The 27,796-nt window shown below is 38.4% G+C and overlaps 1 protein-coding gene and 1 long non-coding RNA gene across 3 annotated transcripts in view; one reads left to right on the top strand and one right to left on the bottom strand.

Moving 5' to 3' along the window:
* The window catches only part of LOC123961410 (RNA binding protein fox-1 homolog 3-like), a 496,038-nt gene that overhangs the window by 272,850 nt on the left and 195,392 nt on the right, over positions 1-27,796 (bottom strand). The gene's annotated exons all lie outside the window — the stretch shown is intronic.
* On the top strand, positions 5,066-12,208 carry LOC123961422. Its single transcript, XR_006822731.1, has 4 exons — positions 5,066-5,183; positions 6,709-6,934; positions 11,189-11,585; positions 12,080-12,208. It is a non-coding gene; the product is annotated as an uncharacterized LOC123961422 (long non-coding RNA).

The following is a 27,796-nucleotide window of genomic DNA, read 5'->3' as shown; positions in this document are numbered from 1 at the left end:
GATAATCTGGCAAAACTATTAGTTTGTTTACAACCTGTCTGCCTGATTGACTGCTGAAGTTTCTTGACCGATTAGACTTTGTCAAAATGTGACCTCAAAAGACTGTCCTTACAAGAAAAAGACGTCACTTGCCATCTGTTTAAATACCTTAAATTATCTATGTTTATTACACTTAACAAGAATAACCAGTAGCTGTGCAAAAGTCTTGTCTGTCAGGGTTAGGTGAAAAAAAAAAAACTCTAGATGGATGGGTCAACAAAGAGCGTGACTCCTGAGTCTGACTTTCATTTCCATTATACAGACACCCAACATAGTTTTTTTGCCACAATCTTTGCCCATGTGGAAAAACCTAGTCAAATCTTAACTATAGCAGTAGCAAATCAAAAACACATGAAGTCACATGATCTGTTTTGAAAAGCATATTTAGTCACTTAGTTTGGAGGATTTGTTGGCTTTCAGGTGGCATTATTTTGGTGAGTACAGTCAATATAACTGATGTTAATTATGGTAAAGAAATGGATATAAATTATGACATTGATACTAAAAAAATTAGACCCAAATTGTAATAAACTGGAATTATCCTAACTTATTCTTTACACATTATCTAACTCTCAGTTTTAACACGCTCTACCACATTGCTCATGTTTTCTAAATCGGTTATCATAGCAGTCTTTCCTGTAAGTAAGCGTGTGTCTCCGGACAACGATTCCTCAGCGAGCCTCTCGCCGATTAATCCGGCAGATTCTACTTCAATATCCAATGGCACCAATACATTTTAATGCAGCCTGAGATCTGGGGATGAGACCTGTCCTTAAAACCTCCCTCTCCCTCCAGGCTTAAAGAAATGCGTGTCCTCTCTCGGCGTAATTGAAAAAGATGGATCTCACCAAGTGTTTCACCGACGCAGCAGGGAGGAATTGGATTGGGAAATGTGTTCTGTATCATATTGCTATGTATGTGTTCGCCAGAGGCTCACACACAGTTGGTGAGAGCAACGTGTTCCGCTGCCCATATTGAAAGGCAGGAAAACAGAGAAGGGAGACATTTGCAATTTTATTACTACTTTAATGGGTTTCTCTATCATTCAGGAATTGCACTTTCTAATGCATTGGGCCCATAAATACAAGGTTCAATAGACAGCCGCTCTGCTATGCTCATTATTCATACATTCAAACAAATTAGAACAGAAGGTTGAATAAAATATGCTGTCCATTTCCAACGTGACACCATCAGAACTTGATCATGCGTACAATCTAATCGGCTGCATACTATCAAATGTAATATCTAAAACTTGCACATACCAAGGCTGCACACGTGTATCTACAAATACTAATCAACTGTAATGTCACCCAAATCGCTTTGAGTGATTATTGGCTGTCTCAGGAGAAAATTGAACAAGCTGCTCCTCATTCATCCTTATAACAAAAAGTGTTATAATGGTATCAGTAAATTATGAGGTATGATATGTTAGTAAAGTTTTGTTAATACAACACATAGGTTCACTAATGTCAATCTGAGTTTTCAGAAGTAAGTTCACCTCCTCAATTGTCAGGAATGATAAAGTGTGTTGGTTTTTTTTTACCTGCTCATGATTTCCGGTGATGATTTCCACTCCATATTTTTACAGTTATTTTCAAAAAATTTTCTTGATGATTATTGCTTCTGCATTGTTTGATGATTCTCACTGAGTCTGCTATTATTGATTTCAGAGATAATAATCAAAACATACCCTGTTGAAAAAAAGAGCATGAGCGCTAGTTACATCGGGTTCATCCGGCTGGTGCAGGTTTATCTTTGGCAAAGGCAGATGCTTTATGAGTGGTGCTTTGTATTGTGTGAAACAAACAGTTATATAAATTAATAACAATTTTAATGATCAATTAGTAGTTTTCATTAGTTCATCATTAATTACATAAAACTGACAAATATTTGTAGGTTCCAGCTTCTACATAGTGAATATTTACAGCCTTTTTCTATCTACTGCCAATTTAAACTGAAATCCTTTCAATTTTAAACAGTTGTAAAAAATGTATGTACACTTATGTTGATCCCAGGGAGAAATTTTAGGAGATATTGCATATTTTTGACTTCCCCACCCTCTTTGTAGCTATCAGCCCCATGCCTATTGATTTCAACTGAAGATGGAAATCTTTACACACACACACACACACACACACACACACACACATATTTGTTTATTTATTATTTTATATATATATACACTGTATATAACTTCAAAGAATAAAAGTTACTGATTAGTAGCTTAGTATTTTCTTAAAACAGCTGGGCATAAACTAATTCTAAAACTAATTCTAGGTAGTTTTTGGTGCAGCAGGACGGTATATGTGAGATTGAGTCAAAATAAACTACAGTGTGTGTGTTCTTGGTGATGAAGGAACATGCCACCCAGTGCAGCAGGGTGTGTTTGTAGTAATTTCTGGACAACAACAGAGCTCTGGCACAGAGGACTAAGATATCAGGCTTTGGATACACACACAATAATTGTTTCAATAGGATAAATGTCTTGTTGACTTTGGTCTTTTCATGGAAGTAAGAAAAATATAGAATGTCACCAGACTTATCCTTTCATTTCCAAACTAAGCATATATGTGCTATACAAAAGCAGATGTGTGTGTCAGTATGTGGAGTCAAACTGTGGAATTCTCGGTGGTACATTGTTCAACTATAACTCAGTTTACAAAAATGTATAGTAAATATGATTTGAACGTATCAGTAAAGTCATCTAGCATCGACTGTGCATGTGTTTTGATATATGGATGTCATTTCTTCACTCAGATTTTTGTTTGTGAAATGTGTATTGGGGCTTATGTTTGTTAGAAGTAGTAATGAAATGAAATGACTGACTTTTTATATTCTGAGCAATAAAACGTCATGTCATTATCAATAATTAAAACAATCAGTTGCAGAGAAACAAGCTTGGGATGGACATATTGCACCCTGCACAGTATAACTGTGGCCCATGTTAGCAATGAAACAGTGACTTCAACCTGTCTCAGCAAGGAAGTGACAGAAACTATAATGATTTCTTCTGGCTTCATACTCACCACTACCATTTTCTTGTGGGAGGAAAAACTTACTTTTTGGCATGTAAGCAAGTCTAAATTTAAGTTCAGGTCTTTAGCCAGTATATACAGTAAGAAGCAAGCAGACAATTAGTAGAGGATGGGATGCCAACAGCTGATGCCTGGCTTTCACTGTGACAGACAAGATACGAAAGAAATTCTGACCCGTGGGCTGGCCGACCCCCCCAACGCCCCCAACCCTCCCCCAACGCCATCAAGCTCCTGCCTTTCAAGTCTAAACTGTTTTCATAAAGCAGAGCTCTATGGCCAGCCAACTGGAAGGAAGAGGGATGTCAGGGGGGAAAAAAATCAAGACATGGTGATAAAAGAGAAAAAGATCAAGTGTGGATAAAAGAGATCAGCTTATCCGTCTGACTAAAATCGAGTGACAGCCAGAGACAGAGGATATGAGAAGGGAAGGGATGGAAGACAACAAAATGACTCTGAACTAAATAAATAAAAAAAAATCTCATTGCAGGAATGGGCACATTATAAGATGGATGGCAAATTGAACGACTCCAAATGGACTCATAACACGTCTGCTGTAGCTGCTGCATAAAATCATATTTTGAAAATGGGTTGTTTTGGTTTTTTTAACACTTTCATCACAGTTTTGATGCTAATCAGTTGTTGTGACTTTTAACACTGCAGGACAGAGCATGCAAAGTGGTATTTACATATTTGATTATTCAAAAAATGATCAGTATTCTGTGCTGTGCTGATTTTGAAACAACATTACTAGAAAGATTCACCATCTATGCAGTAAGAAAGTTGTAAGTGTGGACACCACAGCACTGTCTTATTCCCATATAAACAAGAATATGTTGCACAGCAGCAGTAATCAGAAAGCCCCAACAGCTCTGGCTCTTTCCAGTATGTTGTACAATATAAAGCACAGGTACACCACTACAGCAGCAGCTATCATTAGACAGTAAAAATGTCATGGGGAGCTTGGAAATGGAGAGCATCTAATCAGGGCAAAGGAAAGAGTCCCTTCCTCCAGCCTCCCAGAGGAGGCAGCTGTTCCCAGGCCCTCCACCACTTGTTCATTAATTACTGTGAATTAATGCTTTTCTGCTGCAGAGGATAAATAAAAAGATTGTGGTAAGGCCTCACTAATCAAGAGTGGCTTTTATTAAATACTGTGAAAATGTCAGCTGGTTGTGGCTAAATTGGAAGGGAACAATCTGACCAGCTCCACTCCAATCAAACATTATGTCTTGCTGGTTGGGGCTAAATTGGCAGCACCTGTTTCACAAGGCCACAAGATGTATTGTCTCTGTCCAAAGAGAGGGGGAACAGTGGTTTGTATCCAGGGCCAACCTTCACTCAGGCTGTGGGTTAGTTCAGCCTCTCAGGATTCTACATCAAATAAGACTATTGACTGCCAGCGCATGCACTGTTCCAGTAGAGGAGCCCTGTGTTTGGTCAGTTTTATCTGTCACTGCTTGATCCAATACGCTGGTCACTCAGTCAACCTGAAGCTCAGCCCATCAATACATTGCTGTGAAATGTGATTTGTTGATATAGTAACTAGTACTGCAAGTAGTGATTATCTTCATAACTGATTCTATCTGATCTGTCAATGATGTTTCAGAAAACATCCATCACCAGATTAATTTTAGAAACACCAAAAAACATGATTTTTACTGATCAGATCCAAGCCACATTTGGATGTGGTCTGAAATGTGATCCCAATCAGATTTCTACAGATGCTGTTACTTGCAGAGCGGTATGAAGGACAACACAGGGAACAACAGTCTGTGGACAGATGCTGAAATAAATTTTCTGCTAGCACATGGGGAGAGGCTTCTGTACAGGCAAAGCTGGAAGGAATCTACCGGAAGCATATGTAGTTACTGACACTACGTTGTTACCGCAGCAACCCATGTAGAGGTGCGTTTCCCAAAAGCATTGTTGCCAACTACGGTAGCAAATTCCTTGGTTGGAACTATGCAGTTGCGACGCAGCTGTTTCCCAAAACCCTATTTCAATCTATGGAGGTAACTAAATTGGTAACTTACATGGTACAAATCATCGTTAAGCGACGCAGGTGTTCCCCGAAACCATAGTTCCGATGAACGTTCGCACTAACTGTCGGTAAGTTGCATAGTTCGAACTACAGCTCCTGACCTGTGGTTAGAAGTTTAGTTCACGGTGACTAAATCACAGATAGCAGAAAATGCAGTGTTAGGAGGCGGATGTAATGTGTTTTAAGCAGGGAACGTTAGATAATCCTGCTGTACAAACATATTTAAGGTGAAGATATTTTTAAATGTAGTTGTAAAAGTAGGCTACTTTTAAATGTATTTGTCGCGTCATGAGCAGGGTTGCATTATTTCAGTACTAAGTAGCCTATCTGTAGACCATCTACGAATAACAGGTGTTTTTCTCACAGATTACCCATCTTTTCACAATAACTTAATCTAATATTACTTACCCAGTACAAAGGTTAAAGGACACGGAGAATGTAAAGACAAGACTTTTAATATTACCTTCATATATACATTTCCAGGCCTCGGGGGAAGATGGGTGTTCATTACAAACATAAATATAAAAAGAGAATTCATGAAAGTACTGTAATGAATAAATCCCTGAGAGCTTTTGTTGCAAGATAAATAGAGAACTCACCGGAGTCGAACCCGTGTCTGTCTCAATAGAAAATACTCAAGCCACTTATCGCGAGCTATTGTCAAGACCTAGATATCATTTGCAGCCAAAGGATTGATTATAGTATTAAAGTGTTGACACGAAGATACTTGCAGATTAAACCTAGCCTATTAAAACTATTTGTCTTGTAATCGCTAATTTTTTCTTCTAAGTTATAGTCTATATTTAGGCTATATAAAATGATTAGGTTAGGCTATATTATTTATATTGTTGATTTTCTTGTTATTGCTGGTACGACTATAATATAAAAAGCCTAAATAATAAGTTAGTATAATAATGTCACTTAATATCGGTGACAACTGACATATTTAAGCAGAATATGACAACGTTTTCATTCTGTGAAAGTCAGACAAACACACACGGAAACATGTTAGTTCGAACTACGTTGGTTCAAACTAAGGTAGTTCAAACCACAGTGGTACCAACAAGGTACGACAGTTTTGGGAAACGGTCGTACTTCAGATGTTTGTTAGTTTAACGATGCATCGTACCAAGATAGTTCAATGCTAACTTCCGTGGTTGTTCGGGAAATGCACCCCAGATGTCTGGACACACAAATCCAATCCACTTGCAACAGTGTGGACAGTCGGTCTTAAAAATCAGATTAGCCTGCATTCTGGTGTTTTACTTTTGTAATTTTACTGCTAAATGTGCTAGTGGAACATTTGACTTTGATGATGTCTACTTATTAGGTTTTTTTAATCTCTGGAACACACACACTTGTAGTTTTTTTTTGTTGCTGTTGAGATATAGTAATGTCAATCCAAAGCAAAAATCTCAGATTAATTAGCATTAGCCAGTAGTTAGTGTATTAAAATGATATTGCTAATGAATTGAGTTTTTCCATTTGTAAGAGGGTGACTGTGTCAGTTCTAAAGCTGCACAGTCTCGTTTTAAGATCACATTTCCAGTAAAAACTGTCTAAAAACTTGTTTCTGTTGTCTAATTGTCCAAGTTAAGATTCCACAATGAAAGAACATGAGGACAGGAGATGGATGAGGATAAATCAGACAGCAACTCGGCTGATGAGAACAAATGAGGAGCCTGGTGATTCATTGTGTGAATGACAAACACTGCAACAGTCTATAATACAGAGCAGCTTCAAACAGATGGGAGGAAGAACATCTGTGTGTTTTAATTGGTCACACATGCGATATCAAGCACACAGCCCATCTAAAACTGTAAGGATGCTTCTCACAATTTTCTCAAAGATAACTTGGAAGGAGCGTTTGCCACAAGGACACAAACAAATAGTGACTTGGCTTTCTTGTATTTGATGCTCATCCCTTGTATACACTAAGAGAACAATACCTGCTTCCTGTTTTGGGCTGTGAAGTAATCTGTCTTTGTGCCATAAAACAATCCAGCAGATTTACCACCATATGTAACTGTGTGCTGCTGAATTGGATTTTATGACAGCAGAAGCCACTATAAAAAAAAAATATACAGTACAGCATAATCCAGTGTATGCACTCATACGCTGTCTGCAACAAGTGAACACAGTCACTTCTGAGAGATATGGGATATGATAAGAGTACACACAGATTAACTCATTTTTATCATTAACTTAATGTAATTGGATATGTCAGTTTCAAGTCACGTAAATGTAAATGATCTAGGTTTTCAGATATAGAATAATTTCAGATTGATTAAATGTCCAACTGATCATTTGTTTCATTAATCAAATTAATTGCTTAGAAACACTGTTATCTTAGCAAAGCATACTTCCCTGCACACACTGTCCTATATTTAAAATTCTCCAGAAAGCCTTCTTTTCTTAATTTGTTAGATAATGACATAATGTTAGTTTGAGATTTTGTAGTGAAAACAAATAAAATATGTTGACAGTAATTGTTATATCCAATCATTCTAAATTCATTGCATTTATTTCATTTTTGTTTTGTGTAGTTTTTGGGGGACAGGGTTACAACACAATCAAACATGAAAATGCTTTACTCGTTAAAAAATAAACATAACTGGTAATTCATGCCTAATGAGAAACCACTAAAAGTATAACAACTGTTATTGGCTCATATTGTCGCTAACTCAGAGTTTTGCAATAGAAATAATGTACAAATTGAACAAACTATTCAGTGATGAATCAGTTAACTCAAACTTGTAAGACATTCTTGTAATTTATATTTCATTGTTAAAACAGGTTAACCAGGCAATCAGCTGACAAACTGTTCTCAGCTGAGCCAGCAGGATGTGCTCAAGTTGCCAAGATAGCAGGTTTATTTGCCCAAAATGTAGCAGACATTTTTTGCCCTCAACTCACTAAAGTCAATATGTTGTATTCAAATCCATATTGAGATCGGCGTTAAGAGGCGTTATACAGCCAGAGAACTTCTAGAAAACGCAGACCAAGCATCTAATTGAGGTATGTATAGGTGATTACCAGTCAGGGAGGATCTAACAAAAACATCTAGTGTGTAGGATCAGGTGTTTTTGGAGCTTAATATCTCAGCATGGGCTGCTTTAATTTTCTAATACACTTAGTTCTGTTTTTTTTTAATCTTTCAAAATTGTAAAACCTTGTTTTTACCTTTTATTTTGGGTTTTGAATGTCTTAACATTGCGTTTCTTTTGTATTGCCTTTCATGCATTACATTATATTCATTTGGTTGACGCTTTTGTCCAAAATGACTTCCAATAAGCACATTTAACCTTCAGAGGAACAAAAGCTAGATGTCATCACAAAACATTATTTAAGCACCTTGATTCAGCTTTGTAGATGAAATGTGTCATTTAAATAAACCTGTCTTTCCCACCTTTAATCCAAAAATCCATTAATGGCAAAATTAAAACATTTATATTAGTATCATGTAATCAATGAGGTTTCAAATTTTAGATACAGAAAAAAAAAAGACTGTTTTCCAAAAGAACTATGAACATATTACACAATGCATAACTCATCACATAACTGTGATGTGAAGCATGCCAGCACTTTGTTTTTTTTAAGGATTGATCAAACCTTTAGGAATCACTCTTTGTGAAGTATTTGTAGTAACGCTTGTGTATAGACACACAGTTCTTCTCCATCTTTGAATAAATGGAGATAACTGTTTAGTAACTAGTGATACAGGGACAAAAACACTTTGAAGTAGCCTTGGTTACTTTGACAGTTTGGTCGTATGATAGTAAATTGCTTAAAGCTCACCGCAAACAAAGCATTATGCAAAACGCATGCAATTAATCACTGAGAGGGCGGTACATATTTTTTATGATTATTAATGGCCTTTGCCATGCTGTGGGGTCATCTCACCTCTCTGAAATATTTACATCATAAACAGCATGAATTATGGGGGTTGCAAGAAGGGCGCTGCCTTAAAATACAGTTTCCTTTATTTTCATCAGATGGGGCGGTCAGCAAACTAGCCATCCGCAGAGCTCTGTATGGAAATGAGATGCTCCCTTTTGGTCACATGATGCCTGAAGGACGTTGTTAGGATTCAAATCTCCTGTTGGTCAGCCAGTGTGGTGGGAGAAGAAGAGAGTGTAGCTTCCAGCTCATTAGCCACAGTATGAGATCAATATGATTATGCTGACACACAGAAAACTGTGATAGAGATGTAATTCAAATAAAAGAGTTTTTGAAGCTCTGTGAATTATAAACAGGATGAGCTGGATTACTCTTCACGTCACTGCTCCCTTTTGACCTTTTGTGCTTCCAATTTTTACAATATCATAGGACGGAACAAGAAAAACACATTCAGACAGTTGTAGAAAGTGCTCTGAATGGATGTCAGGAATAAACAGTATATACCTCTAGGCTGCAAAAACAATACAGCTGGCAGCAGAATTTCTATGCTTGTCTGGATCTCACTTGGCAGCTTTTGAAAAGGAAGTTTGTTAAACAGTTTGTTAAACAAGTGTTTAGTGTGTTTGATTTTTTTTCTGAAGAAAAGAGGTTTACAGAGGTGTTTAGTGGACTTCTAAGTTGAGATGTTTTTCTCTAAATACATCAATAAACTTTAGCAAACCTGAATAAACTAGTATGACAATGTAATATCTACAGAACCTTATTGCTTCCATATAGCAAGACTTTGGCATACACAGCCTGCCAACTTGCCTCTGCAACTCTTAAACTATGATTTTTATGTGTAAATGTGAAACCATGAATTAAGAGACTTTTTAAATGACTAATATGCCAAGATTTCCAAGAAGTACCACTTTACAACGTACACGTTGATTAGCAGTATTAATGCTTCAGTGGTTGCCTCTGTTAATTGTACAACATCATACACTCAGAAGGTGTGACTATTAATCACAAAATTAAATATGCAATGTGATAGTGTTTAAAACATGGGGGAGAAGTGGTGGATGATTTGAAAAATCCTTTTTATATTGCAATTTTTCTATACTTACTATCAAACTTTTAGATATTAGTTAAAATGTTTTGGAAATGAGTTATTAGCATTATATATTTTTTTCTAATACTGTTATTAATTATTAGTTGATGCATGATTTACATTCATATTTATGTTAATGTTATAGCAGTTGTAATAGGTTATGTTTGTTATGTAGCTGTCATTGTTAAATTGAGCTACATTAAATCTGTTAATGTTAATATCAGAACTAGCTATATTTTTAGACAGCTTCAATGTTTTAAGCTTTTCCAAAATTTTTGTTTTTAACAAGATATTAAATTATTGGATAGTTCAGACTATAAATGATTCTGTTGATTTTGGCATTGGCCATATCAATGTCTACGTTGGGTGGTTGTTTTGTCAAAGCATCAAAATCCGATCCTCAAATCATTATCATCATTGCCAGGTTTTCTGAGATTCATATACTTTAGTTCTAGTGTTTGACGGTTGTTATCCAGGTTGGAAAAACCCAATGGATCAGTGTTTTGTAGGCCGGATTAGAAATGTAGATGTCATCTTCTTGTGCCAGAGCTAGAAAACTGGCAATGGAGAAATTCCCATGAACTGGTGAGATCGACATAGCTACTAAGGTTGTTGTGAGACAATTTACAGAAAAGAACTTGTAAATAAGCATATTCCTTGGAAAGGACATTAAAAAATATGAACCGCTACTGCTAACTACTTCTATGTAGATGATACACATATGTCAGTCACTACTGATCGGTTAGGGCAAAATAACAACCCCTCCGAAACAGAAATTGGCTAACGTTAACACAATGTCAGACCTAATTATTTAGTCCGATTATCAGGATAACGTCATCCCAGCAGTAACAAACGTGATTTGTTTATATTCCACCATAAACAGATACAGAGAAATACAACATAGAGGACAAGGTCCTACCCCAGATTCTAATACATTATACAGGCGCTTTATGCATGTCTCTATATCTGCATCCAAACAGGAATGCAATATAATTAGCCTGGATATGATTCTACACAATATGAACCAAGCAAATCAAACCTTTTCCCTCAGTTCCTTTTTGTTCTATTCTATTCCTTTTGAAGGTCTGTAAACACTGCTGCTGTTGTGTGCGTAACCGCAGCCAGTTTTGAGAGAAGGGAAATCGTCCTTGGAGCAGTTCATCAGGAGAGAGAAAGAGCGAGGATGCCTCCACCTCCTGTTGTTTGTCCGGGATGCCAAGCTCACGCACAGCATGCCAGGCCCCATGCGGGCGCTCAGGCCGGCCGGAAAAGACAGAGCTCTTGGAAGACTCGGGTCTGGTCAGAGCCAACACGATGCTCATGCCAGGCAGAGCAACTGTGGCCAGCGTCTGCTAGTGCATCTCTCCCCTTTACCCGTCGACACACTGCAGACCTCAGGGGAAAGGATGCAACCATCAGGGGACCAGTAGTCCATCCGGGCCGGGCTGGAGGACAGACCCCATGTGGCAGAGAGTGGGAGGTTTGTGGCTGCTACTCGAAAAACCTGCCTGATATCCTGTTTTAGTTTCTTACTGTTGATGTCTAATTTAAGTCAAAGCATCCCCATTGCCTTTAAAAGTGCTACATAAAGCATTTTTAAACATGAACGCACAGTAATACAGTCCAATTAATTTTGATTCCTTTGTGGCTAGTGGTGATATTGGTGGTATTGTTTCTCAAAATTAAGGTCAGATTTCCTACAAATCCCACTGCTTCCTGTCACATGGTGGATATTGGTAAAGAAGACTTCCTAGAGTGAAAGTAGTATTTATTCTGTTTTCATTTACTGAAGAAGATAAATGTTAAGACTCTCTACCCCCCACTCCTTCAATTCCCTAGCAAGAAATGGAATATTATAGACATTAGTAGGCTTCGAAAGAACAGTTTGTCGGTCATCAATCATCACCGTCTGCCAATGGTTGTAAAGTAACTTTCCAAAACTGACAATTCTACAATCATGCCCACCTTACATAGCAATTGTCCAGGTGAGTGGAGGTGTGAAAGAAGGCAGGATTTGAACATCTCTTCATTGTATCTGGCTGACATCGCTCCGCACATTCGATTGTGGCCATATGGAACACGTGCAACCAGTTTTGCCTTCAGACAAGTATGTACCAACTTGTTAGTTTGACGCATCCTCAACCCTTAAACCTTTTCTGCACCACATGAATAGCGTCCTTCTGTTTTGTGCCATAAAACAATAGTTGTTCACGCCGCAAAGCTATTTAGCACACATTTCCAGCCAAGTATGATGCAGTGTTACACAATATTAGGTGCAAATTTGTCAGTCCTATAAATCAGTGCTATAGGTTTATGTTAAATAATGTTTGTCTCAAAATGAATGTGGTAGAATATAACAAAATAATTGTTTTAAAAAAATTGAATAGCAAAGTTACATTGCCTTAAACCCAAAGGGAGCACAAGAAATGCTTCTAAAAGTCGGATGCCATGAAAAATCTCTAATGTTAAGGCATTGTTTACAAATGTGTATTGTATTTTATTTAACTGGATATTTTAAAACACAAGGCATATCGCCAAATATTACTTAAATTGTAAATAAATTATAGAGTTAAGGCAAAACACAAAATTTCTAATTACGGAATGCTGAGGCACTTTTTTGATGTCCATTTTCAAATATATATCACTCTCTTTTCTGTCTTTTTTTCAGGGTTTCTGCTAATGCCTGAATGAGAATAAAAGAAACAAACTATCAAGGTTAACATCTGCATCTGAGGTTTACTGTTGTACATGCAAGATGAACATTTAATGAGTTTTAATCCACAAGAGTAACATTTCACAAAATAAGATCAATGTCTTGCTGTACACCTGCTTTTTAATCACATGGAGGTAACGACAGAGAGAAAAGGAGGATCTGATGCAACCAGCTTGGGAATCCTGTGATTGTTCAGTACAAACACATTAAAAATGTGGGTGTTTTCTAGCGAGGACAGCTTGAAAAAATCCACACATTTATATTTCTATGATGGAGTCTATCTTGTGGATGATGACAGTGCTGCAATTCTTGTGGCAGGGAAAAAAAAAACTGAGAAGATGTGTGACATGAAAACTAGCCACTTGTGTTGCTGCTGCTGCTCTGAATTCTGAATTAGTGGGTGGAAATCCTGATGAGAACAGGAGTTAACAGAGCTTGTATGCAATCACACTTTCTGCAGCTGGTTGATGCGACTGATCATCTCAGCAGGCATTACACAATATCTCAGCTGTGACCTGCATGCACCTGACTGACTGAGCCAACAGGCACATGGCATCCAGTCACCCAATGCACAGGGTGAAAATGAAGTTTCTAGATGTCACACAGCATGTTATCTGTTTCAGTGAGTTATTTTCCCTGTTTGTTTTATTTTAATGCCCCCATGCTGCCAGTCAGATAAGACCTTTGCCACTAAAGCTGTGACAGTACATCTGAGGCAGATCAGGTTGCCACACTACTTTTGAATGTTAATACTGCAGCATCATGTTTCACATTGATTCATTTTCAGAGAGAGTCAGTATTATTTTTTATTGATCGCCCTTTCTTTATAAACAAAGATGATATATAGGCCTAGTAATAGGAGGATTAAATTACATGGCTTGAAAATAAGCCGGATCGATAAAAAAAAGTAATTTAGCACAATTCGGTTCAATTTGTTTGAGGAATCCTGAGCAGTTTGTGTGTCTGAGTTAGCAGGTGAGGTGAAATGCCACAGACGGCAGCCACTTCTACAGGCTTTCACTATTTCTACATTTTACATCATTTTCTTTCACGTTATCAATGCAATCCGACAGTGAAAGTTTGTCGAGTTTAACTAGTTGACAGAAAACTACTGATACTGCAGTAACGTCGTATCACTCGACAGACAGTTGCAGCTGTTGATGAAACCTTCACATCATCATGTTCCAAGTGTGGGAGGATTGAAATTAAAATAACGGAAGAGCAGAAACAGATTCTCTGCCACGTCTCAACACACACTAACCAGGTGTGTATAAATGCTGCAAGAACCCCCCCTCCCCTCATCAGCGCAGCTAAACCAAATGCTGTGGCTCTCATTTGGGGCATTTGTTTGCTTGTGTGAAAAATAATGGCGGCGGGAGCAGGTGGAATATTGCTTCGGCAGCTAACCCATATGGATCAGAAAAGCAGCTTGCCAAGTCCAAACTCCACTTTTACAAGCACATCTGGAGCAGAATCACCATATTAATTGCTAGTTAATGTGTTTACACACAGCAAAGATTAATCCCTGAGAGAAGTTGGTTGACCCAGGTCATACGTTCAGCAGGAGGGATGTGTTTTCAGGTAAAAATCGGTGGGGAGAGTTATGAAGCCAAATGTGTGGACAAAGGCACATCCCATAATCTAAATATGGCAGCTGAAAGCCATCCGTCATGCAGCTTTCCTGGTATTTTGACAACATTTCTGTAAATGTTCTTCGATGGCTGCAAACAGCTGAATGGCAGCAAAAATTCATGCAGGCGTTTAGTAGGCTGTGATCACATGAGAAGCTTTGTTAAAACACACCTGCATGTTTTATTGTTTATTTTGGATGCTTGGTCACATGCGCGCGTGTGTGTGTGTGTCTGTGGCGGGGGGGTGGGGGGTGGGTAATGATTTTGGGGCCCCAGAGCTGGACACAAGCCCTGGAACATGTCAAGGTTGACAGAGTTATCGTGTCAGAGCTGCTGTTCAGGTGTTTCCAGGGGGACCACAGTTTCTAGCATCTGGGTGTGTACCTCTTTTAATCTATGAACTAGACAATGGACAATATTTTGCAGCTGCCTCAGATTAAGCTGTACTCTGGTGAGGCTAGTAAGTGTACCATGAGTTAAGATTTATTTCATGAATTATTTCATGTTTTGAAGATCATGAATGAAGTTTCATGCTCAACCCATAAATGGTAACTTCCGTATTTTTAAACCTAGACTTATTTTGGGGTCAAAATGAGTAGTAGGTGCAAAATAGTTTTGTGATCCGTGCATTAAATGGCTTCAGCCTGTTTTTAACCTTGTTTTTGTGCTTGCTAGCAGTCCATCAACGTACACAACAAACTTCTGTCTCTCTGAGGGACCGCCATGGAAACATGGGGTGTCACCGTGTGTTCATACTAGGTAGTACTCATAGGGATCCTTTCCATGATGTCAAACAGCTGGTATAACAAAAAGAAGCACTTTTTGTGGACATAATTTTGATGGGTGCAATTTCCCCAAAGAAAAATCTGAGAAATGGATGAGAAGATTTTCCTTTTTTGCCACTTCAGGTTAGATCATCAGGCATCATGCTACACAGCCTTATGCGTGACATCTCGCAGCTTTGAGCTCTTTTCTACAAATTTTACTACCCGTTTGGCAGATGATTTTTCAAAACTGGTCTCCTTGACAAGTTAAAGAGTTCTTTAGGTTATTCCTGCTGAAAGGGGTTAGTTGCTTTAGGGTCCTCTTTGATGAAGTATATATGCTATTTTGTGTTGTTCTTTAGTATAAAATCTACAAAGAAATTATATACAAGTTGTAACTCCCATCCCCTGTTATGAAGGACCATTTATACATCATTGCTGGCCCCATGGAGCCTAATTCTGGCTGATAGCAGCATCAGCCATCACCTGAGCCTTCATCCCTCCCTCCTCATCCTGTAGATAGCCCCATGTCTCTAAGGGTTTGGTTTAGAAGGACCTCCTAATGAGAGATTTACTGTATGGAGATAATTATGGGGGAAGGCAGCATCTCGCTCAGGCCTAATGAGTAAGATAAGAGCTCTTCAGTGGTTTTTCAAGCAGCGCCCTCCTCCTCCCGACCTGTCACAGTATGGGGGTTCTAGTGGTCGTGGACAATCAGCTAGAAAAACATTAAGGGCACATCTATATGCATGACAAGTGCAGACACATGGCAACACACATACCCATACACATTCATGAGCGTGCAACCCAGAGATCATAAATGGAAACAGAAAGGACTAAAACAAAGCGCAGCGCTCCCTGGTATCGCTGCCATTTTATAAATCAGTCACCTGGCCGATTAAGGGGAAAATGAGTGAACAGAATCAGAAACGCGTGGTCTTGTTTATTGCTTTAGAGAGTAAGCTGGCGAGGAGGCAGCCATTGTGTGATGATGAGAGTGGCCCCTCTGGAGACGGGCGTTCACACACTGGCAAAGGAACTAATACAGACTTTCATTAGGATGCACACTTCAACACACTGTCATAGTATTTACAGTCTCACACTGGGGAAACAAATAAACTGCGTGATTAACAAGTTTTCCTGATGCCTGGTGCTTCGCTGTGCGCACATTGGAGTGCCACCTCGCCGGCTTAATGATTCTTAATGGTTTCTTAATGACTTCTTAATGACTTCATCAGGAAGATCCTGCAACAGCACATTCTGACAAGCGGGAGCCTCCCCTTGAGACCCAGGATCACACCACAGTGCTAACCCCTCTTCAGTTTTCTGCTCAAATAACACACACTTTAAATCTGCTTATCTGAGACAGCATCTCTGACTTGGATGACACAAGCATTTGATCCATGGTTAACTATGGGGATATGTGATGTAATGTGATGTGAAAGCATGCAAGCTGATGTGTGGAAATCCACTAAAAGGCGAATAGGGATGTCCACCTAGGTTGTGGGCAAATGCAGTCACATCAAACTAATCTCAGAACATTGGAGTGACATCTAGTGTTGTGTAACCAGAATTAAACTGCATTGTGTGAGGGTATCTAGGAAACCCATTTTGTAGCATTCAGTGCAAAGCTGTGACTGTGATGCAAGACCGGGGGAAGCAGTAGGAAAACAAAACAAACAGGCCTGAAGAGCTCAGTAATTGTAGAATTTCATTACAGCAAGACAGACAAAAAGATGACACTCAAAGAGAGAGAGAAATAAGTGACGTGTTGTTGAGCTGGGAACAAACTGCGGTCAGCGGAGAAAAAATCCTCCAAGCATTTAATGACATAGAATTTTCTGGGTCACCTGAATGTCACTGAGCAACAGATAGTTTGGAGTGTTAAGTACATAGCATGGACCATCATAGACAGCAATGTCACTTTCAACTAAGCCTGCAAATTATCATCGTATCTCGATGAGTTAAAGCTCAGGGCTCATTTCATCTAGACCATGTTCAACAGGATTAAAAGAGAAGTTTGCATTTCTTTGAACAATTTCTTAATTATTTGATTAAACAAAAGTTAATTAGCCAACGAGCCAATTACGATCGTCAGTGTCCATACAAAAAAGCTAAAAATTCAAAGGACATGATAGAAAATAGGATCAATTCTAAAAGTTACTCAAGTTCAAAGAAAATACAGCAAAACCAAATCCCTTAAAACATAGGGGTCACACTGTGCATGCAGACACACATATTTAACAACTGGTTAACAAATTGTAAGCGTGCCTGCATAGCAAATTACACCTGTTCTGATGGATGTCCTCTTTATGGGCTGTGGAAGCAGGCAGAGGGGCCATGGAGAGAGGACGAGGCTTCAACCAAACACTCAAAAAATGATGCATAGCCGGCCATGTGTCACTGCTTGGCAGAGGCAGGATAGCGATGCCCAAAACACAGAGAGACACGCGCTCCACTTAATCCATGGCAATCAGGAGGAAATGTGATTTGAGTGTCTCTCTTCCATGTTAACAATTAATAACCCAACACTGTCAAGCCCTTGAACCCTGAGCTGTTTTTGTTCATTCTTTAATCCCTTTATTTACAGGTCTGTGGCACAACATTCCGTGGTTTGCTTTTTTGCTTTTTCAGAATAAGACTACTTCAACTGGTATGTCAGTGGTACGAGGTCTAGGACATTTTTTTAATTTAAAACGGTTTGTATTTCCTTAATATTTCCCTGAGAAGTTTCCTGAAAAGAAACTATCTAAGGTGGTAGTATATTCTTTACAGGGTAGCATACACCTAAACATACATAGAGGATAAAGATTACAAAAATAAGTCAGTGATGAATGCATATTTTCTTGGATTTAACTAGAGTAGTTCCATCAAGGAAATTCCTCCAGGAATCAACAAATGCTTATAAAACCCTATCAAACTAAAACAGCTCAGAATGTGATATTTTTTGCCTATAATTAGTACCAAATTACACATTTCTTTCACTGAAACATTCTCTGCATTTTTCGTGAATCTGCAGCATGAAAGTTATGCTGCATTAGCAAGTGACAGAAAAACCTTTGATACTGAAAATGTGAACTGAATTTGATGATTTAGGCAAGATCTGAACTAGCTAGGTGTCAAACCTCCATACTTTTAGAGTAGGTCTGACATGTATATATCCAAAGAGTATCAAAAACTGTCAAGTATAAAAAGCTGACATCGAATGTTTAAATGTTGGTCTTGTTTACTTATTCATTGATCAGATAATTCATATCTGAAAAACATTTACTTTTTGTGCAGGTAATTTCTAGCTACTCTTGTTAATGTTAAACGCTGACACATGTTTAGCATATGTTGCTAAATGAAAAAGTTTTTTATAAAATGTTCATATTGCTCAAAATAAGATGTTGATATTAATATTGTTTTGGTATTGGTACTGAAATTCAGATTTTGTAACGACTCATGTTATATTTTTTGATTTGAAATACATAAATTGGGCTCTAACTTTACTGTTTGGATGGCAAATCAGCTGGTAAATCAACCAGAATGTGTACAGTAGGTCTCAATGTGAGGGAAAAAAAATAAAAATACATGATCTCTGCAACATTTCACAAGTCACTCGTAGCATAAAAAGCGACTTTGCTATGTTCTCTATGTCTCCATGGTGTGTCAGACTCATGTGATGTGACCTTCCTCTAGAGACCTGGAAAACACATCCTGCATCAATTAGACCACTGGGGAGTTTGTCTGGCTGTGGAGATCACAGAGAAGCAGCCCATGACGTGTCTTCACTGTGAAGATCGACCACTTCCTCTGAAGCATCCAAACAGCGTTTTGAGAGAGAAAGGGAGAGATAGAAACAGTGGGGGATTTACTGCCAGTGGGATTTACTCCTTGTTCCAATTTGCAGGGGGATTACTCATTTTTTCATCATTCCTTTATTTATTTATTCTATTTCCAAATTCATTTCTAATTCACCTGAGGGAAAACAAAATATCAAGCCAAATGCATAAATACTGTCAGAGTGAATAGATAATGACAGCAGGTCAAGTTGTGAGTGAGTCACGTCTTTGCTCCTGGAAGAAAGTGATTACTGTAACACAGTGCTGACAATCAAGGCCAAGATAATTCCATTTCTCACATGGAGCTCAAATTGTATTATGTCACATTGTATTTTGCATATGCCATCAAAAACTGGATTTAGATATGCAAACTATCTGGGAAAAAAGTGAAATTCTAAAGGAAGGAGGGGAAAGAAAACATGCAGCCACAGGGTTGGCATCCAGGCCTGTCACTTTGTCAAGCTGTATGGTTTCTGAGAGAGCTTGATTGTTTATAAGGGAGGGGAGAAAAAAGTGTCGCAAAGGCGTGCTCTTCTCCAAGATGAACAGATGGCAGAGTGTAAGTGTGGAGATTTGTTTTATATCTCCATCCCATGCTGTGGCGCAGTAGATGTGGGCTTCAGCTTTTTTTTTCTTCTTCAAATGTTATCTTAAAGGATAACGGATACACGCAATGTTTAAGCTAATGAGGTGTGGGTGTTGCTTTGTCTTCCTCTTCATTTCTTCCCCTCTCTCCCACTGACACATCCTCTTGCTTTCCATTCTCCCTCAAACCCACGCTTGGAGCGGAAACCTATATGCCAAACAATTATGAAACACAATTTGGAGTGCTGCTTGCAGCCTAGGTGGCCATCTAAAACATAGCTGACTGTAGAGTTCCCGGAAGCTACTGACGTGCAATAACGACAGTCAAAAGAACATAATGCTCATCGAGCTGCAGATGATATCGGGTCAGTGCACAACTGCCTCTTGTGCAAAGTGAAGACAAAGTGGAACACTGTAGTTCAGAAGGCAGTTTTTAGCCACAGTTGCGTAGGGATCAGTCGTTCCAGAGCAGAATCTCAACAACATATTTCATGGATTGCTATGAAATATGTAACAAAAGATGAGTCTTAAAGACTCCTCTTGACTTTTCATCAACGTCACTGCCCAGTCAAATTGTCCACTTGTTTAACACTTCATTTCATGGCACACTAATTACAGAGTTCTGGCTGGCCTTCAAAGGCACATTGAAATCAATGCTAACATAGCATGGTGGCTCAGGATTAGTCAGCTGATGTCTTATATAAAATTGATTGGTGATGATGATGATGATGTTTTAACCAATAATGACTGGGGGTGGATGATGGTGGCTAAATGTACTCCAGATTTTATGTAATGCTACTGGTGTATATTGTTTTATGTAAGCTTATGTAGGGGGTTGTAGTGTCTTTAAAAGTTCAGTTAAATGTTTAATATTTTTTATGTTCAAGTCTGTGTAAATTTTTGACTTGGCTGCAACACAAAATTTCCCCTGGCGAAAAGTAAAGTTGAACATGACATGTCATCAGCATGATACTATGTTAACTTCATGACTTATATACACATGATCAATGTTAGAATAAGCTAACATGCTAAATGTCAGAGTAGTATCCTAATAATGTTAGCATTCATCTCAAAATACAGCTTAGCCCCATTAAAACTGAGGCTGACAGATTACAGGGTAGACTGCTAAAATCTGAACAACTGACAATGTGGAGCAGAGCCTGACAAGCTGAGTCTTAATGTCCTAAAAAGGCCACAGTGCAGAAGATTAACTTGTTTGAATTAAGAAAGTATAATCCTAATATATTATCCCATAGTACCATATTGAGACACCCAAGTAAAATACCTGACTTACTACCATATTAAACAACTGCCGAGTTGCTACAGGAGGAACCCATTTTCAGTGCTGAACTTTGATACCCTAGGTGAAGGTCTAACTCGCCAGTCGAGAGCAGACTTTTCAGCAACACGACTGCCAAATGCAAGTTTGCTGTCGGTTCTGGTGTAATAAAGTGGTGGCTTTTCCCAAGTAATTAGGATTTGTGTATTTTTACCTGTTTTGTTCCTGACACTGTGTGAAACCATTAACGGCACTTTACTTTGACCAAAGTCCAGTAATACAACTGCCGAACGCAAGTTAACTGTCGGTTGCTGTGTGATAGTTATTGTGTTTAGCGCAGTAATTATATATTTGTATTTTTACCTGTGTTAGTTCCTGCCACTGCATGAAGAGTCAATAACTATACTTTATCAGGACCAAAGTCCAGAACCGCAGCTGTTGAAAGCAAGTTTACTGCTGGGTACTAAGTGATAAAGTGGTAGTTATATTGTATCTATCTGCAGCAACCAGGATCTTATATACTGTGCTTTGTGTGCCTTTTCTCTTTTCTTGTACCAGCACACATATGCACCTACACGCCTTCCACACACATTGACATCTGAAACCCACAGTGTGTAGCCTAAACTCCAGCTGTGCTCCAGGGCATCTTGGTGAGAACAGGTAAATTGTTTCAGGTGATAGTAGGCTGACTTTGTAATTGTCTTAATGTGGCTGCCAAAATTCAGGTCCGAGTCCATGACTACACCATGACTTCTGGCTTAGTTTGTGTTTTTTTTTACACACACGCTTAAATATTCTTGCTGATCGTTGTATGCTTTTATTTTGCTTAGAATAGATGATAGTGGTTTATTGGCTGAAGTTGTTGATCATTGATCTGTGCTGAAGTAAAAAAAATCCCATTATGCCTCTTAAAGAGGAGTTGCTTGTGGTTATTTGTGTATTGTGCTGTAATAACAGCTTGTTGTGACAGTCAGTGTTCCGATTCATCCTTAACCGTCCATGTTATTAATATAAAATAGTGTAAAAACTGGCATTTTTAGCTGAGAAAACCACTCTTTGAGACAGTTTTCATGTTTGGTTATTGGTCCGTGATTCCAGGGTGATGCCCTGTATTTATTCATCTTTATTTTTTGTAAAATTCTCAACTGTATTCATGTTTCTGAATATCTTCGATGTTTTGCTAATAACCAAACCTGCACCTACCAGGTCCCAACAACAGCTCAAATCAAAATAAAGCCTTCCTCTAATGTCAACCTAAGTTGCTTTCACACAGAGACTGAATAATACTACTGAAATTCAGGAGTACCAATAACTGCTGTGTTATTTTCCTTCCAAGAAAACTGGAAAACAACTTGTTAAAATTGACCAACAACAACAGCATGAAGCTCCCCAAGTTCATCAAGCTTGCAAAGACAGGCAAAACCGAAGAATAAATGGCAATACTGCTTTATATGTTTTTAGAGTAGGCTGGAGGCAAGCCTATGCACGGCTAAAATGACAGAAGATGCAATGCGTTTTGACTCCTCACCTGCCACAGAATTTTTACCCTGGCAAGATGACAAAACACAATCCCTCAAATGTCCACACTACAAAATAACTACTTTTGAGTCTATGTGACTGGTTTAGGAGCCCTGTCTTGTTTTAAACATTGTGAACATAAACCAACCAGATTTAAACATATAGTGAAGTAAACTTGTAAGCTTTAACTTCTACTATGGTTCCGACCAAAGCAGAAAGTCTGTAAGTTAGTCTCCAAAAAACCAAAAGCTTCCAAACAAGTGGGGGAAGAAGCCAAATAAATTCCCAGTATCCCCTAGCCTGGGAGACCAGCCCTTGCACCTGTGACCAGGTAAACTTTCTACACAGTCGTTAATGGACACGGCGGCTGTTGTTTACTGAAGACTCCCCACAGAGGAGACTAGCTGACCCATGTCTGCAACCAGTGAGTGGTACAAATGGCAAACATCTCTTGGAGTCATTATTTATGCAGGAATGCCCTTGGGAGTCTTTGCACTTGTTTACACAGTCACGGCACAGTCCATTCATGACGGCTCCGAGTAAATGAGCCGCTTGCTACCAATTTGTCCTGGACGACGAAGCTTTGGGGCTCTACTACCCACAGTTACCTTGGGGTGTGTGTGTGTGATTCTGTGTGTGTGTGTGTAGGGTTATGGAAAAGAGGTTAACGCAGCACTACTGTACTGTTGGGAACCGACCTGGAACTACGGACACAGAAGTCCCAAGAGTATTAGGAAGCACAGTGTCACATTTAGAAATAAATGAGAGAATATTTTTCAAGAGGAGCACCATGGACTTTCACCTTTGAAATGGGCTGTTTATTTGCCCGAGGACGAGGACAGTGGTCAAAGTTAGTGAGCTACACCCCCCATAAAACCAAAACCAAGACATGAGGTTGAACTCAAAGGCAAAATGAAGACAAAATAAATCCAGCATGAGTTTCAGGCAACCAGTGTAAGTTCTGTGTTCTAAAACTGGTATTTAAATGCATAATGCACATCGAGTCTTTCTGTTTAATGCAGATAACTTCTTGCGTTGTGTGGCACAGAGATGGAAGAAGAATTTAGATCATTAACTTAAAGTTATTGTTGATGTGGCAACATCCTTGGTTACTAGTGGTAATTGCAAGTGCACTTTAATACTACAGGTCCCAGAATTGTGGGGGCAGCAAACATTCCTTTAGAAGCTATTTTGTCAGAAATAAAACAGAAAGGCAACAGATATATCTGTGTTTACAGTGGAACCAATCAAATTCAAATTTTTATTATGCATGAAAAGAAAATTTGAATTCAAGGTGGGAATGGTGGACTTCACCATTACAGATGAAACCTACTATATAGAAAGTAAATTACAAAATGTAAATACATTAAATGGTAATTCCTGAAAGAATGCCTACTATAAATAATATAAAAAATAAGATTGAATGAAATAAAGTAAAGAAAGTAGTAAGTAAAAATAAAAAGTATTAAATTTGACTAAAGTGAAAGTACAGAATTATTACGAGCTTAAAATATCGAAACTAAAAAGTCATTTTACAAGGGAAATGTAACAATATCTGTCAAATAATTGTAGTGGAGTAAAAAGTACAATACGTCCCTCTGAAATGTTGTGGAGTACTAGTTTAAAGTATCATACAATTGAATTATGCATATAAAGTTGTACCTCAAGTAGAGAAATTGAGTAATTGTACTTATATACTTTCCACTGAGATGTCCAATGAAAATAGCTACAGTTGGACAAAAACCTCACTGCATTTACACAATTTAAATGTACAGAACAAGGAATAAGGTAGCAGGGGAAAAGGGGTAAAATGATATGAATGAAATGAAAATAGCCTTCTTTGAGGAACTGCTCAATTCTATTTTAATTATGTACATTAAAAAATGTATATTTCAATATACAAAACCTAAAAAGTACCTTTAAATTTACTTAAACAAAGGCTAAAGAAGGAGGCTGAAGAAATTAGGAGGCATATTGTCCTGTAAACCTAGTGTATGTTGCAGTAATGAGGATCCTACATAAGTCTGTGCCATCATTTAGAATATTAATACAGCATCCAAATCATCATCGACTTTTCCCATCTTCCAATTAGTGCAAATAAATTGCAAATTATTTGTGAAAAGCGACGTGACAAAGGGAGTAACCTCTTATGACTGAATTCTTAATACATTTTGATTATGATGACTATTTCAGAGTTTCACTGTCTTGTTTTTTTAAAATGCATATATGTTTCTAATTATAAGCTGCCATCATCTGGCAGCTTCTGGCATTTTTGGTCTCACTTTACACTGACAATTGGGTGTGCAGTTTTCCTTTATGTCTCAATTCGTGTGTCTTCTATATGTGATCGAAAAAGATGCAAATAACCAACAGCAGAGGATTCAATTAAGTAGCATTAAGTATTCAAGGCGAATGACTCCCCCTACAGTTTTTCAGGTTTTCACTCAGTGAAACAGTAAAAATGGAAGAGATGTGGTTAACGGAGAGGCAGAGCGACAGAGAGAGAAAAGGGGAAAGAAGCGATGGGATAATTTAACAAGCTTCCTCCTAAACCACTCCAAAACCTCCAGAGTTTAATTGCTAGGAGGCAACATTATCCCTAGCAACACTGTGTCTGTCTCTTGGCTGGGATTCGGTGGGTACCTGCTGTATCCACTCCCCACACAATACAGCGCCCACTGAGCCATATAATCCTCTCAGGCCCTCCTCTTCTGGAGAACCACATTCAATCCCGTTGTGACACGGGAAAATCTCCTCTTCTCTATTTTTTTGTCAGGGTACGTGCTTCAAATAAGCCCAATCAGTACACGCAGTTATGTGTGCACAATGCTACAGGGAGCCATAGAGAAAGGGAAAACAGAGAGGAAGAGTTAAATAAAAGGACGTTTGATTTGCTGCTGTGAAATTTGGGGCTACTTTCCATTCCTCTGCGGAGCTCCCCGGAGCAGCCATATTTCTGTTTATGTTTAAATGTGAATCAGTCAGATGGGCTATTGGGCTCCTGCTGAATCATCCTACACTCCCATCAGAAAGCGCTGGGTTACTTTTGAACCGGCTGCCTTGTAGGAGAAAACAAGAAACTAATGCCACTTTCTTCCTGACTCCTCTTTCAAGTTGCCCTTGAAAAGGAAATTACAACAACGGCTTTGATGCAAGTCTGACATGCTTCGAGATATTCTCCGTAAGTGCACACACACACTAGATTATCATTCCAATGAGTCTGTTCTGATGTCTTTTAACCGTCTGTATATAGAACAAGCTGACAAGAACGCATTTTCAACACTGCAGAGGGATGTGGAAACAGTGGCTCATTACACAAAATGGCAAAAGAAGAAAAAATGTACTTCTTAGTTGCCCAGTGGTTTGTAACTTAAGTCAATATGGCATTTAAACATTCTGAGGCAACTTTTAATTAAAAAAAGAGCTAAATAATGAGAAAGTATACCGAGGCAGTGTACTGAAAAAGATTTCTATGTTTTATTAATTTTACTTTTAGTTCATCTCACTCCTATTAAATGAGTTTCTTTACTTTTCATACTTATTCTTTGAACAAAAGTAACAGTTTCTATCCTTGTGTGAGAAAAAGTATCTGTATTTTCTGTATAAGTATCTGTATAAGTATTTTATTAGATCCTAAATTTTGTGAGTAACTATTGTACTACAGGTTTTTCTTTCCCTACTGTTTCTGGTCAGTGGGGTCTATTGAACATTTTGTGGTGATGTCATATTATACTTTCACCCTGTTGAAATACTTTATTTATATATAAGTAGAAATATCAAGTACATATTGTTGTTTTCTCCTATAACTTTTGCAGCAATATAGAGTTCATATCAGTGCTAGGCAACAGTTAAAAAATGTAATTGCGATTAATTGCATGATTTTATTCAATTAATCGCGATTAATCGCATAGTCATGGGAAAATTGAATAATGAATTCTACAGTAGTGTTTTGCACACTTTTAATTTAAATGCACTGCTATATACACAAAAGTGCAATAACATGTGGTTTGCAAACACAAATAAGGTGCTTTTTACCAAGAGGATACCCTTTACACAGTAGCAATAATATATTTCTTGTAAATCTCAACTTTAACATTAATGCAATCAAATCAAATATTAAACCAAAGCTATTTGCCTGCACTGCCAGGGCCTTAGGGTACCTTTTATCTGCTTGTTAAAACAAGTTACCAGAGCCACGATCATGAGCAACAGGTTCACATATATAAATCTGTTTTCAGTTGTTTTTTTTCTGAACAGATCAGCAGAAACACTTTTCTTTTATCAGGGAGCAGCATAAACAGTCCATGTTCAGTAGCAGGTGTCCCTGTTTCACTAAGGTGAAGTGGTCACCTCACGCACACGCCCGGCCGCTGCCGAAGTTAAATTGTCTTGAACTTTTTGTACGCAACGTGGAGCCCAAATCATTGGAAGAGAGACTGATCCTCGCTGTTTGTGAGTTTGACTAATCAGCATGCAGTGTGTAGCTATCCCATTCGCTATCCCACACTCTGCATCCAGCGTAGTCTGCTGAAGCCTCCCTCCGCTGCTTGTTTGGGTGGGTGATTTGCAGGCTGATCAACATCCCACCCCTCCTGTGACCCATGGTTCAACTGTATGTATATTTGGAGCCAGTGAACAACAGACTTTCAAAATAATAATAGTAATAAAAATAAAAGCTTAATTAATTTATCAATGCAATAATAATGCGTTAAATTGTCCAGCCCTACTTTATATTAATATATATATATATAACACTTTAGATATATCTTTGTTCGATAACTTGTTCGATAACTGGCCTGATGAAGAACACAAATGTCTCTTCAGGAAGAAAAACACATTTAAACACACACAGACACACAGACACACACACACACACACAGTGATAAATTTCTGGTGAAAGTCAGTCATCCTACCTGTCAGAGGTGTTGGAAAGGCAGAAATCACTTGTTGCTGATGCTGAGTGTGAAGTCTAATGTCGACGCCACCATATACCAATCAGTTACTGTAAGGCAAAGAGCAGACAATGTTTTGGATAGTCATTTGTCCCTCAATTCAATTATTTTACAGGAAGAAATTAACTACTATTTAGTCTCTAGTTGATTCAGAATGACGCGGCACGTGTGCTGACAAGAACTGGGAAAAGAGATCATATTTCTCCTGTATTTGCTTCTCTGCACTGGCTCCCTGTAAAATCCAGAATATAAATTAAAATCCTTCTGCTCGCCTACAAAGCCCTTAATGGTCAGGCACCATCATATCTTAAAGAGCTCATGGCACATTATTACCCCACTAGAACATTGCGCTCCAAGAATGCAGGGTTACTTGTGGTTCCTAAAGTCTCCAAAAGTAGAATGTGAGCCAGAGCGTTCAGCTATCA

This window comes from Micropterus dolomieu, linkage group LG02 (assembly GCF_021292245.1).
Source record: "Micropterus dolomieu isolate WLL.071019.BEF.003 ecotype Adirondacks linkage group LG02, ASM2129224v1, whole genome shotgun sequence".
NCBI classification, from domain to species: Eukaryota; Metazoa; Chordata; class Actinopteri; order Centrarchiformes; family Centrarchidae; genus Micropterus; species Micropterus dolomieu.
The sequence above is the reverse complement of the archived record's forward strand: the minus strand, read 5'-3'. Positions and strand labels throughout refer to the sequence as shown.